Source organism: Delphinus delphis, chromosome X (assembly GCF_949987515.2).
Source record: "Delphinus delphis chromosome X, mDelDel1.2, whole genome shotgun sequence".
Taxonomy (NCBI): domain Eukaryota; kingdom Metazoa; phylum Chordata; class Mammalia; order Artiodactyla; family Delphinidae; genus Delphinus; species Delphinus delphis.
In genome coordinates, this window is record NC_082704.1 from 5796270 (window position 1) to 5810871 (window position 14602).

A 14602-nucleotide genomic window follows, 5' to 3' on the forward strand; every position below is an offset into this window, starting at 1 on the left:
GTAATCCTTTATATTCACACCCGTATCCCTCCACCCCATCACTAATGCCGGGCAACCAGTAATGTCTTCTCTATCTCTGTACTTTTGTCATTTGAGAACGGCATGTAAATGGAAATCATATAGTATGTGACCTTTGAGATTGGCTCTTTGCACTCAGCATAATATCTTTGAGGTGCATTCAAGTTGTTGAGTGTATCAATAAACTGTTACTTTTTTATGGCTCAGTAGTATTCCATGGTATGGATGTAAACATTTTGTTTAACCTTTGACCTGTTGAAGGATATCTGGGCCTTGTTTCCAGTTTTCAGCTGTTACAGATAAAGCTGTTAGAAACATTTGTGTACACATTTTTACGTGGGCATGAGTTGTCATTTCTCTGGGGCAATTGCCTAAGACTGCAGTTGCCGGGTGGTATGGTAAACACATCTTTAGTTTTGTTAAGAGACTGCTAAACTGTTTTCCAGAGTGGCTGAATCATTTTACATTCTCATCAGCAATGGATGAGTGATCCGGTATCTTCACATCCTTGCCAGGATTTGTCGTTCTCACTATTTTTTATATTAGGCATTCTGAAGGTGTAGTGAGATCTCACTGTGGTTTTAATTTGCATCTCCCTGATGATGTTGAACGTCTTTTCATGTGCTTCTTTGCTATCTCTGTATCCTCTTCAGTGAGATGTCTGTTCCTTGCCCCTACCTTTCTCCATTTTATAAATGGATTTTTTCCAGTTGAATTTTGAGAGTTCTTTATATATTTTAGAGTGGTATCATATCTAGACCTGTGGTTTATAAATATTTTTCCCCAGTATGGAAATTTGTATTTTCATCCCTTTAATAGGGTCCTCTGCAGATCAAAGGTTTTTAATTTTGATGAAGTCTGATTTATCCATTTTTTATTTCATGTGACAGGCTTTTGGTGTCATCTCGAAGAACTCTTCATTTAGCCCTAGGTCCTGAAGATTTTCTCCTATGGCTTTTTCTAAAAATTTAATAATTTTGCATTTTACACTTAGGTCTGTGATCCATTTTGAGTTAATTTGGTGTAAAGCGCAAGGTTTAGGTAGAGGGTTTTTCTCCCCTATAGATTTCTATTAACTTTTAATTCAAAGGAATGCTATTCAATGATAGTTTATATATTTATACTGTCAGTGATTTCCCAGAAATTATGTATGCAAACATAATACTTGATGATTTCAGTATCTTGTTGGTGCTCCAAACAGTGCTGGGCTAAATATAGAAGCTCAGTAAATGCTTGCTTTAGCAAGCAGAAAGTTCGGGCTTCGAATTTCCCACTCACTTGGGGACTTTGAACAAGTCACTTAGAGTCTCAGTTTCCTCATATACAACATTGGATAACAACGCATGCTTTGTCTCTTTCACAGAAGATCAAGTGAAATAATGTATGTAAAAGTTGCTTTCAACAATTAAAAACTTTTTAAATGCAAAGTACTTAAATACCTCTAGGACGATAATGGATTTTATTAGTAAGCATAATAGAATAGTGCTATAATCCAAACGTTTGTGGCTGTCTCCCTAGCTGTCCCTCATTTTCAAAGGGGCAGCATTCCCTTGTCTACAGGAGCAATCAGAAGGTTTGGCTTTACTCTTTTGTTTCCTACCTTTTCTGTCTTTTTGAGGGAGCTGTCTGACAGTCACCACCTGGAACTCTGACCTGCCATTCCCTTGTCTATTCAACAGTCTGGAGCCTTCTCCACTGGAGTCTGGGAGAAGATGGTATGGAACAGATCTGCTTTCCATTGTCCACACTGTCCTTTCAATCTAACTTCAAGACTAACACACCTGATGATATAGGTTTGGAAGTCCAGGATGCTACCACAGAAATTTTACTATTAATTGAGCAGGGTTTTCATAATGTGCAGCATGGTACAAACATTCCCGTTCACTTTCCATGCAGAGTCCATCTTCAGTGAGCATCCGGGAACTTCCTTCCCCGTCTCTGTGATCCTCTCATCTTTTTATCACCCTCCCTTCCCCCCAACCCCAGTCTTGACTTCATCCACAAGGGAGAAGCACCAAATCCTTGAAGTCCCATAAAAACTTCCAATTATCAAATGACACCTCCTTAAAAAGTCTACCCTGGGGCTTCCCTGGTGGCGCAGTGGTTGAGAGTCCGCCTGCCGATGCAGGGGACAGGGGTTCATGCCCCGGTCCGGGAAGATCCCACGTGCCGCGGAGCGGCTGGGCCCGTGAGCCATGGCCGCTGAGCCTGCGCGTCCGGAGCAACGGGAGAGGCCACAGCAGTGAGAAGCCGGCGTAACACACACACACACACACACACACACACACACACACTCTCTCTCTCTCTCTCTCTCTCTCTCTCTCTCTCTCTCTCTCTCTCTCTCTCTCTCTCCCCCCCTACCCTCTCTCTCTCTCTCTCTCTCTCTCTCTCTCTCTCTCTCTCTCTCTCTCTACCCTGACCATGCTTCCTCCAGCCATGCACTCAACACTTTCTGTTCTATTACCCTGTTTTATTTTTCTCAACACTGATCCTTATTTGGTAATACATACGTATTTGTTGTCTGTCTCCCGTACTGGAATGTCTGCTTCATAAAAAGGAAGGATTTAGCATTCTTTTGTTTACAGCCAGACCCCCAGAACTTTGAACGTAGAATATGCTAAATAAATTTTTTTTCAATGAATAAATGATCTTTTCAGAGTGGACTCTCTATAAGAAAATATTTGACCATCTTTTATCTCATCGTTTATCTCATAGAAAAATCATACCTCATAGTTCAACTATCATTGGTTTGGTTTATATGCCAACAAAGTTCTTGTCTCTTTTATCTACCCTAAATCCCCCTTTCCTTACAAGGTGTGTGGGGAATAGAAAGGAAAGGGTGGGGAGGAAGGAAAATCCTGTCCTGCCAAAAGACACTTTTGGTGGAAGTGAGCTGGGAAGCAAGGACACTGTGATCAGGAGGTTCGGGTATAATAATGGGATAATAGATTTCTATCCTTGCTAGGCAAGACAGCTGTGAACATAATAAACAAATATAAAACTATGCAGCAGAAAATGATTATAAGTAATTAGTGGTGAATGGTTTATTAGTCAGGGAAAAAGACAAATGAAAGGGAGTTTTCAGGATATTGCTGGGGAGGAACAGATATCAAATCTATGGCCTTTGTGGTCGGGGTCTGGAACCTGCCATGCAGGGAGAGGCAGGTTTATGGAAGGGAAATTCAGCTCCCTTCACAAAAATGCATTGCTCTTCCTCATAAACACTTTCACTGTGTTAATAATGCTACTGGTCACAATAATGATCGTAAAAGCTAACAGTGACTGAGCATGCTCTACGTGCCAGGTGCAGTGCTAAGTGCATTATGTGTTTTATTTGGTTTCATCATTACAAACCTATGAGGGAATTGCTACTATAATTTCTGTTTTACAATTGAGGAAATTGAGGGAAAGTAACTTGCCAGGGATAGTAATAAGTCTCCTTCCAGCCAGTTAGGTTCATTGTACTTAATTTTGGTTGGAAAGATGGAATGCATTTCGATATGTAGAAGGACGTGATTATGACTTTAATGCATAAAATAAATCCCTCTAAGTCAGCAGAGCTGCTCTGAGTGCAAGATAATAGGACAGATCTTCCCAGGGGCCTAGATCTCCCAGTAGTTAGGTAGGTATATCTGGATGGGCATCAGCATTTTAAGACCACTAAGGAAACTTCTATATACAGAGTGCTCCTTTTTATAGTTAGACACCGCAGCTTTCATTCTTGCCTCTTATTTGTTGGATACCTTGCCTTTGTCAACCCACTATCCCGTATTCATTTCAAGGTGGGGTCACTAATAAAACAGGCCCAGCCGAAGAGGTGTTGCAAAGGTGGTTGTGAGTCCAGGCTTTGCAGACAGACTTTCGTTTCTTTCATTCATGCAACAAATATTTATTGAGCACTTATTATGCGCTAGGCACTCTCCTAGGTGCTGGGGATACAACAGTGAACCAGGTTGCCAAGGCCCCACCTCTCACAGAACTTTGGTTCTAAGGAGGGGAGAGAGAAAGAAGGCCCTCTTTAGATAAAGGGTAAGAAGTGACCTTTCAGAGTCAATGATATGTAAGGTGAATCCTGAAGGATGAGAAAGGAAGGGAGCTGGAGAAAAAGTGTTCCAGAAAGAGGGGTTAACTCACACTGCTGTTTGAAACATTGCAGTGGTGTCAGCCGACAAGAAAAGTCTAAACTTCTTAGTGCGAGACATAGATGTCTTCATGATCAGACACCTGCTTGCCCACATCTACATCTTTGTCTCCAATCAGTCTCCCCTGCTGCATGATGTTTTGCACCTTCCTACCATGGCAATATATTGTGTCCACAGCCCTGAATTCCTTTCCCAAATCTGCTTCCTGATAAACTGATATCGATCCTTCAAGACTCAGATCAAGGGTCAGCTTCTCTTACTTCCTCAGGTAGAACCGATCACATCCTCTTTTGTGACCCGACTGTATGTGGACAATCTGTTACAGGTCTCGAAGCCTCTGCTTTATATACCCATAGAATGGAGGAGCTGAAGAGTAGCTTACGTTTCTTCTATCATAAGCCAGAATAGAATTCTATAGAACTGGAAGGGGCCTTGTTATTGGTTTTCAAACTGTGCTTATAGAAATTTCGTGAGTCTCTCAGAGGTGTTTCTGGGGCTAAGTTGGCAGGAATCTGGGCTACCACCTTGCTTTTCTCAGAGCCTCTGTTTATATATTTTTAATCTCATTTATTAACTAAGACTTTGTAAGATTCATCTGCGTTTTGAAAATTTTCAACTATTTTTAAGGGTTTGAAAGTCATTTATCTCATCCAATCCCTCATTTGCCAGAACTCTAACTTTTTTAAGGGAACTGAACTAGTTAGTTGTAGTACCCAAATCCAGGTCTCTCAGCTCCCACGAAGCCCTCAGGGTAGGGCTCAAACCCACGATTTTGAGATTCCAGGTCTTGCTTTGTATGGAAGGAGCAGGCCAAGCCTATGTATAGTGTTCTCCAGAATCATAAGACTCCATGATTTTGTTTTGTTTTTAGAACTTGGAATTCCTGAGTGTCTACTAACAAATCCCCTAATGTTCTTGATCTGTTTTTCTCGATGTGCAAAGGTATTTATACCACAGAGGGAGCCAATGAGCCAGGAAGTAGAAAATGCTGACTCATGGGTACCCTCTGAGTGAGAATACAAGTAAGGTTGCCCAAGGCACGCAAATCTGGTACATGCCTTTACAGAGGGAGAAGGGTTCTTCCAGTCCTTGCTTTCTGTATTAATTAGCCTCCTCACTGATGTTTGTGTGAATTGGGTTTGAATGTGAAAACATCACTTTGTATTTCTCGTATTTGTAAACTTTTCACCATCCTCTTTCCTTTTCTCAAGCTAGAGGTTATTTTTATTTATCCCAGAGTGTTGGATATCATGATTGTCCCAGTAGCAGGTTTTACAGAGCCTACGTTTTAATTGCAGATTTGAATGTTTAACTTCTAGTACCCTTTGCGTTGAAGTCCATATGTTTGCTCTACGTAGTATGAAGTGATTAATTGAGTCATTAAGACAACTGTTGCCTTATTAGGGATCCAAGAAAGCTGAATGGAATGCTAGAAGTGAAACTAACCACATTTATTTAGCTTTCACTGCACATGTGCATATGTGTTTTCTAAGCAAATGATACTGTGGTGCAAATCTGCAAATGATATGAGAGTGGAAGAGATTGCTAAGGCTTTAGGACCCCAGAAGATCTTGACAGCTTAGGAGGAGTGGCCAATTCAAACAAAATAATAAACAAAAAATGTCCACCATGCCCCTGGCTCCAAAAAACAACCTGACAGGAGACATACACTTTATTTTTTTATTTTTTTATTTTTTGCGGTATGCAGGCCTCTCACTGTTGTGGCCTCTCCCGTTGCGGAGCACAGGCTCCGGATACACAGGCTCAGCGGCCATGGCTCACGGGCCCAGCTGCTCCACGGCATGTGGGATCCTCCCGGACCAGGGCACGAACCCGTGTCCCCTGCATCGGCAGGTGGACTCTCAACCACTGCGCCACCAGGGAAGCCTGACATACACTTTATTTTATTTTATTTTTATTATTATTATTTTTTTTTATTTTTTGCGGTATGCGGGCCTCTCACTGCTGTGGCCTCTCCCGTTGCAGAGCACAGGCTCCAGACGTGCAGGCTCAGCGGCCATGGCTCACGGGTCCAGCCGCTCCGCAGCATGTGGGATCTTCCCGGACTGGGGCACGAACCCATGTCTCCTGCATCGGCAGGCGGACTCTCAACCACTGCGCCACCAGGGAAGCCCCGGACATACACTTTAAAATGAGAATTTTAGTTGATCATGAATTCAGTGAGTCAATCTTAGCTACAGTAATAGAAGTATAAAATCTGGGACAGAAGAAGTCATAATGCTGATGTCCTCAGTGCTGATTGGATTTCCCCCTTCAGTCCTGTGTGTAACCAGGCTCTTGAATGGCCTGTTTTATTTTGTTTTTGTTGCTGTTTGTTTTTTGTTTCTGTTTTGTTTTGCCCTCCTGTAATATCACCTTCACTGGCCCCTTTTCCCCACATCTCCTGGTAATCTTTGTTTTAGAGACTTAACATTTTTTCAGTCTTCCACAAAGTGCCATGTACAGATAGAGTCCCTGACTGGAGCCCTTTCTTTCAACCAGATTGCCATCCAATAGGCCCATGTATAGCAATTTGGGGCAACATTTTAAGGGGATATAAATGAACCTGAGTGCATGCAGAAGAGGCTGTAAAGGTTCAAACCCTTGTCCAGGGAGGAGCAGTTTGGAGGATCGATAGTGGTTAATCTGAGGGGAAGTGGTGTGTGAGTGGGGGCATTGGAGAGGCAAGGATTTTGAGAGGCTCCTTAGTCAGGGCTGCCCTACTTGGCACTGGGTCTACGTGCCCTTATCACCTTGTCAATACTGAGAGGGTCCAGGACAGAGACTGTAGACTGCGACGTCAGGTAGGTGCATCCAGTCCTAGTATAAGCGTAACTGATGATGATTTTACTTCAGGATTGTATATATCCTACAATGGAAGGGAGGCAGTTGGAGTCACAAGTAACTAAAAGAACATCATTCCAGTGGGAATTAACCAAAATCTGGAGAGAGAAGTCAACTTTCCACAAATAGGAGAATGTGGGTTCTAGGCGCTCTCGTCTGTATCTTAAGGAGTTGACATCAAATGATTCTGCTGATAAATATAAAATTAAAAAGGACTGATGAATGTAAAGGACACCTAGCACAATTTTTGCCATGTAACACATGCTAAATAGATTATTGTCCTCATTATAGTTATTATTATTACTGAGAGTGAACTTATATTTAAGGCCTTAGGAGTAGCTGCAGTTGTGAGATTCATTCCTGCTAGTGCTTCTGTCACCCTTCTGATCTGGATTCTACTCTTTCACAGCCCTGTCTCTAACCCCTCATGTCTACATCTGTATCTGACCCTGGTTCAGCCAGACAGGATGGTATCAGTGCGGGCACATCCTCAGTGTATTTGCATTTGCACGAAGTTCTGTCCTTAAAATATACAGATCTCCTGACTCCATTTCACGGGGTTTGGTGATTGGATTTTGCGTGCTCTCCCCTTGCTTATTTTTATTCTTAATTGCAAGTGCATACATCCATGCGATGCTTCTCTGCTGTGTTAACTCCCTTTTAAAGGTCCAGAATGCCTTCTGTGAATGTACTGGAATGTCTCCTGCTCTTGTGCACGGGGAAGTTTTGTAGTCAGAACTTCATGGTTTTAGGCAAGAATAAAGAATTTCCCCTGTGCTGAAGGCTTCTGGAAACATGATCACTTATTACTCTTTTCTCTGGGTACTTCTGGCTATTAGGACAAATGTCCCCACAGCAAATATAACATCAAAGGAACTGTCTGGCCCAGTATTTAACTGTTTCATATCTACTGTGTGTACATTACAACAGTTATTCCTAAGTAACTAAATTCTGTGGCTTAATTCCATTTTCAGATAAATTGGATGCTTTTTCCCTGACCTAAAAATGGAAGAACAAATAATCTATCTATAAGCGAACAGCAGATGTTATTATAATGAGCCAGGCCGTAAGAGACAAATGACGCTGTTATCTGTGAATTAGTAGGAGCTACTTAACATTAACTTGGACAAAATAAATCACTTAAGCCCTCTATTTTAAAAAGTTGCATGTCCATTTGTTCAGTTCCATTGACTGCATTTTGTTGCTATTTTATCTGGCAAAAAAAGCCAAAAGTGATTTTGTTTAGAACTAGGTTATCTACAAGGATATCATTGATTTTTTTCCTTCTTATTATAACATTGTCTTTTTAACTTAACAGTACAGAAAAAAATCCATAAAGGGGAGGAAAATCACCCATAAATCCCATAATCCCATTACTCAACAATAACCATTATGGAAATTCTAAGATTTTCTAGTCATCTCTCTCTCCCGCTCTCTCTCTCTCTCTCTCTCTATTATTATATGTACGTATATGTATGTATTCTATATATTTGTTACATACATTAAAATTATCATATACTGTATTATATGTTTAGTTTTTCACATTAGAGATTATACTACAGATACTTTGTGGTATCATGAATTATTCATTTAATATTTCATTGTGAACATTTTCCCATGTCATTAATATAATTTTATAATGACATAATTTTAAATGATTGCATAATATTCCATTAAAATTTTTTGTATGACATTTTATTTGACTTCTCCTTTATAATAAGAGGACATGAAGATTAGTTCTAATTTGTTACCCTTATAAGTAATTTTGTAAAGGAAAACCTGGTAAATAGACCCCTGTACAACTAGATCTCTTATTTACTTAGCATGGATTCTTAGAAATAGATTTTTTTTTTTTTTTTTTTTTTTTTTTGCGGTACGCGGGCCTCTCACTGCTGTGGCCTCTCCCGTTGCGGAGCACAGGCTCCGGACGCGCAGGCTCAGTGGCCATGGCTCATGGGCCCAGCTGCTCCGCGGCATGTGGGATCTTCCTGGACCGGGGCACGAACCCATGTCCCCTGCATCGGCAAGCGGACTCTCAACCACTGCGCCACCAGGGAAGCCCAGAAATAGATTTATTAGTTGAAATGTCATGAACATTTTTCAGGCTCTTGGTATTCATTCATTCACTCACTTTTTCATTCCCTACATATTTATTGAGAATCTACAATGTGCCAGGCTCTCTTGAAGGCATTGGGTATATAGCAGTGGATTAAAAAAAAAATCCCTGTCCTCATGGAGCTGATATTCTAGTGAGGGAAGACATACAATTAAAAAAAAAAAAAAATATATATATATATAATATGTCAGGTGATGACGTGTGATCTGGAGCAAAATAATGCAGGGTAATGGGATGAGGAACTCTGGGGTTGGGCATGGGTGGAATGACTATTTTTATGAAGTAGTCAGAGAAGATCTTCCTACTGGGGTGACATTCAAAGGGAAACCTGAAGGAGGGGAAGGGAGAAAGGCACTTATATATCCAGAGAAGAGCATTCCTCTCAGTGAGAATGGCAAATGTGTAAAGACCTTGAGCCAGGGGCACGTCTAAGGTACTGAGGAATCATAAGAAGTTAGTGTGGCTAAAGTAGAGTGAATGGGGAGAGAGCAGTAGCCCACGTGGCCAGGGAGGTGGAGGGATGGGGAGACGACAGATGATGTAGAGTCTTGTAGGCCTTTATTGCCTTTGGTTTTGACTCGCGGGAGATAGAAAGTCATCGGAAGGTTGTGAGCAGAGAAGAGATAACATCTGACTTATGTTGTAAAATATGAAAAAAATTGCCCTCCAAAATGATTGTGCTAATTTTTACCCCTCACCAGCAGAGTATGAGAGGTCTTTCCTAACACTAGATCTGGTCACACACACACACAAAATAAAACAAAGAAAATGGAACCAAAAAACTTCAGTATTTGTTTCTTTGACAAAAATTAATTGAGGGCCTACCATGTGCCAGATGCCATGATAAGTACTGGATATATATTTGTAAATAATGATATTTCTTACCCTTGTGGAATTTTTTGTCTAGTGGGGTAGACATAAAATAAACAAACACATATATTCTTTTTTTAAAAAAAATCAAAATAGAAGTTTATTTCTCTAAAATGTGCAAATCCAGATTGGTCATCCAGGCCTGGCATAGTGAGTCTGTAATCTTTAGGAGCTCCAAGTTGCTCTATTTTCTTAAACATATTGCTTCTGTTTTACAGTCCAGCGTGATAATGCCTGTATTCAGGTAAGCAGGAGGAAGGAAAAGGAGAGGGGGGAAGGTCACATTTTTTCCTTGATGGGTACAACGAAGAAGTTATCCATATTACAAACACATATATTCTTAAGGTATGTGCTATGAAGTACACTGTGCTGCAGTTGTGAAAAATATGTGTACCCTATTGAAGGTGCGTGTCTTTACTTAAATAAGGCAGTTAGGGAAGTTCTCTCTGAGGAAGTGACATTTAAGCAGGGAGTTAAAAAGTAAGAAGGAATCAGTCATGCAAAGAACAGGAGGAAGAGAAATCCAGGAAACAGCACAGACAAAGCTGTTTTGTTTGTTTGTTTTTATTACTTTATAAGGTTGAAAGTAGTGTTATGTACTTATTGGCTCTTTGCCTTTCTTCTTTGGTGAAATGTTGGTTTGTATCCTTTACCACTTCTCTCTGAGTAGTGTTCACCCTTTTCTTATTGTCTTGTAAAACAACACTAAGGACATTAACAACTGTTTTGTCTTACCTGCCATATTTGTTGCAATATTTGTCCATGTTTATTTCTTTCCTTTTACATAGTTTTAAGGGTTGGTGACATTTTTCCTATTGTCTCCAACATCTTTGATTAAGTTTCGTTGCTAAATCTGGCAACCCTAAGTTTATAGGGTCCATTTTAGGGTTCTGCCTTCTGTCTTGTTGATCAGTCAGCCAGTCCTGGAACAAATACCTATCAAAGTATACTTGCCTTGGAAAGGTCAATTCTGGATTCATCATTTCTCTTTTCAAAATTTTCTTAAATTATTCTCCAGTATTCTTCACATGAATTTTAATCTTCTATGAGAACTTTAGTATTTTATTAAGGGCTTAAACTATGATTGTGTTGAACCTATGAATAATTAAGGGAGGAATTGAAATTTTTACTGTGTTAATTCTTCCCATCCAGAAATACAGTATGTCTTTCCATTTATTCAAATGTGTTATGCTGTCAGCAAAATTTAATATTCTCTTTATAGGATCCCATGTTTTAATTTAGGCTACTGTGAGTGGAATCTTTATATTTTTATCAAATGCAAATATGATCATATTACTCCCTGCATTATCATTGAAAACATTCTGATATATTTGCTTATCATTTTTTAGTCTTTTATTTAGTGATAGGTATTTATGTAGCTTTGATTACTTCCAGTTTACCATTATTATGAATAATGCTATGATTATATATTTTCTTTGTACTTCTAGCAGCTTCTTCATATTAGTATCTTTGACTATTCTTTTCATTAGTGAAATATGACCTTTCTTTCTCAGTTTAGTGCCTTTTGCTTTACGTTCTCTTTGTCTGAATTTAACATTATCAAACCTACTTTAAGTTTGCTTGCATTTACCTGATGAGCCTTTGCCCTTTCTTTTATTTTAACCTTTATTCAAGTTTTTATATGTAAATGGTAGCTATTGGAACATATGGATTGAAAAATATGTAATCTATAAGTAATAATAAATAATAAAATAAATTAGATGCACTGAAAACTACACAGATCTATGTCACTCCTGAGAAGAGCAATCCAAGAAGTCTATCAAGGTTTCTGGAATTGACGTGTTTGCCTATTTGGGAACTTCTCTCAGCATGTGACATAATTTCCATTTATAGAATCGAACATTAAAACTGCTAGCCAAAATTTTAGGACAGATTGTCCTCAAATGTAAGACGTATTTGATGAACAGGTGCATTAGATTAATCTGATTGAAGTGGCAAACTGTAGATTTATGGTATTGCAGAGAGGCAAGTATTGTTGCTAGTTTGAAAATCCAAATAACATTATATGGAATTTCCAGATTTCCGTCCTTTGATGTGACCTCAATGGACTACAGTGAGGTTTGGTGACTCTATAGTAGCCCAAGCCAGTCCCTCCTCAGACCCCCTATACTCATGTGGGATGACAGCAGACTACTGGGCCCCTTTTATCTTTTTATTTTTTCAGTGAGCCGCCACCTTCTTCCACCCCAGGTTTCCCTGCAGCTTACTGACATTGTCAAGACTTTAGACAATCATGAGTTCTGTTATCTCTTATTTCCACCAAGTCTAAGCAATACTTCCCCTTTGGGTTTCCTTGCACTGTTTCTCTTCTACTATTCAGGTTGTTCATTCTCCAGGTCTCCTTTCAGGCTCTTCTTTCTGATCTCTAAACCGAAACACTCAGAGCTCTCCTTCTCTATCTACACTCTTAAGATGATCTCAGCTACACCCATGGCATCACATACACTTATATGTAGATGACTCAGGAATGAGAGTAAAGAAAAGGAGGAGAGGGGGAGATTAGTTCAACAGCATTTATATAGTATCTTACAATAACATTCATTAAACAATCACATTGTGTCAGGCGTGGGGCTAAGAGCCTTTGCAGTATTATCTAATTAAATCCTCAAAAATTCTTTACTATGATGTAGTATACTATACTCACTATACTCGTCTTTTTCTCTGTTGCCCTTCAATTTATACTAGATCCCAATTCCTTCTCAAAGACATTGTTTCAGCAATTCTCCCCACCCATTACATTACCAGTTTGAATCCCATGGATCCTTTCTTATACCAATGTGCCATAGTTTCTCTAATCTTCAGAACAGAATCCTCTCTGCACATATCCTTCCTACTGGCACCTCATATCTCTGTTCCCTCTCAGCAAAGCTCTTCAAAAGAGTTATTTCCATTTGCTATTTCCAATTCCTCTCCCCTCTTCACTTGAACTCACACCAATCAGGTTTTCACCCCCCACTATTTTGCTGAAACTGCTCTTTTCAAGATCAGTGATTAAATCCACGTTGCTAAATCCAGTGGTCAAATATTAGCCTTCTTCTTACTTGACCTATAAGTACTAGTGTATGAAGCTCATCACTCCCTCCCTGTTCTAATGCTTCCTTGACTTCACTTTCAGCAGTTCTCTGGTTTTCTTATTATCTCACTGGCTTCTCCTCAGTCCCCTTTGCTGATTACTTTTCCTTTTCATGAACTCTAAAAGTTGTAGTGGCTTAGGGTTCAATTCAGTTCTTGGACATCTTTCTTTATCCACATTCACTCATTAAGTTCATGTATTAGTTTGTTAGAGCTGCTGCAGCAAAGTACGACAGACTGGGTGACTTAAACAACAGAATTCGTTGTGTCACGATCCTGGAGGTTAGAAATCCAGAATGAACATGTCAGCAGGGTTGGTTCCTTCTGAGGGCTGTGAAGGCAGACTTCTCTCCTGGGCTTGTAGATAGCCGCCTTCATGTTTGAATGGTGTTCTCCGTGTGTGTGTGTGTGTGTGTGTGTGTGTGTGTGTGTGTGTGCAAATTTCCCCTTTTTCTAAGGACACCCGTCCTATTGGAATAGGGCCACCCTAATGACCTGATTTTAGGTTAATTGACTCTGTAAAGACCCTATCTCCAAATAGGGTCACATTCTGAGGTACTGGAGGTTAGGATTTTAACATAAGAATTTGGGGGGCAAAATTCTCCTGTTGCTTTCATTAGTAATTTGACTTTCAATGCCATCCGTATGCTGATGGGTTTCTAGATTATGTCTCCAGCCTGGGCCCCTGCCACGCATTCCAGCTGCCGGTTCTATGAATCCTCTTGGATATCTAATAGACATCTCAGGTTTAGTACGTCTATATCAATCACTGTTCTCTGTACCTCACCCTCTAGGCAAGTCCCTCCTCCTCCCTAGCCTTCTCCATTTCAGTAAGTGGAAACTTCATCCTTCTAGTTTCTTAGGCCCAAAATATTAGTATCATCCTTCACTTTTCTCTCTCAATACCCAACGTCTAATCCCTCAGCAAACACTGTCTGTTCCACATTCAGAATGTATCCAGAATCTGACCACTTCCCACTGTATCTTCTGCTACCAACCTGATCCAAGTCACCGTCCGCTTCCATCTAAATGGTTGAAGAGAGCCTCTTGATAGGTCTCCCCACTTCATCCCTCGCTCCCTATGGGATACTCTAATCAAAGAAGCCAAGGTTGTTTCTTTAGACATAAGTCAGATCATGTCAGTTTCCTGCTTTGACCCCTCCACTGGCTTCCCTTACAAGGGCCTACTAGATCCTTCATGATATTGGACCGCAGCTACCCTTCTGACCTTAAGCACTACCACACTTCCTCCTACTCACTCTCCTCCAGCTACACGGATGTCTTGCTGTTCCTCAAACAGGCAAGCGCTCACGTTAAGACCTTTGTACTAGTCTTCGCCTCTGCCTGGAATGCCTTTCTCCCATTTGACAGCATAGTTTGGTCTGATATCTCCCTCAGATCTTTGCTCAGATACCACTTTCACAGTAAGACCTTTCCCGATCTCCCTGTGTACAATTTGAAATCCTCTTCCCCTCCCCAGCACTCTCTATAACCCTGCCCTGCTTTTTTTTCCATCTGA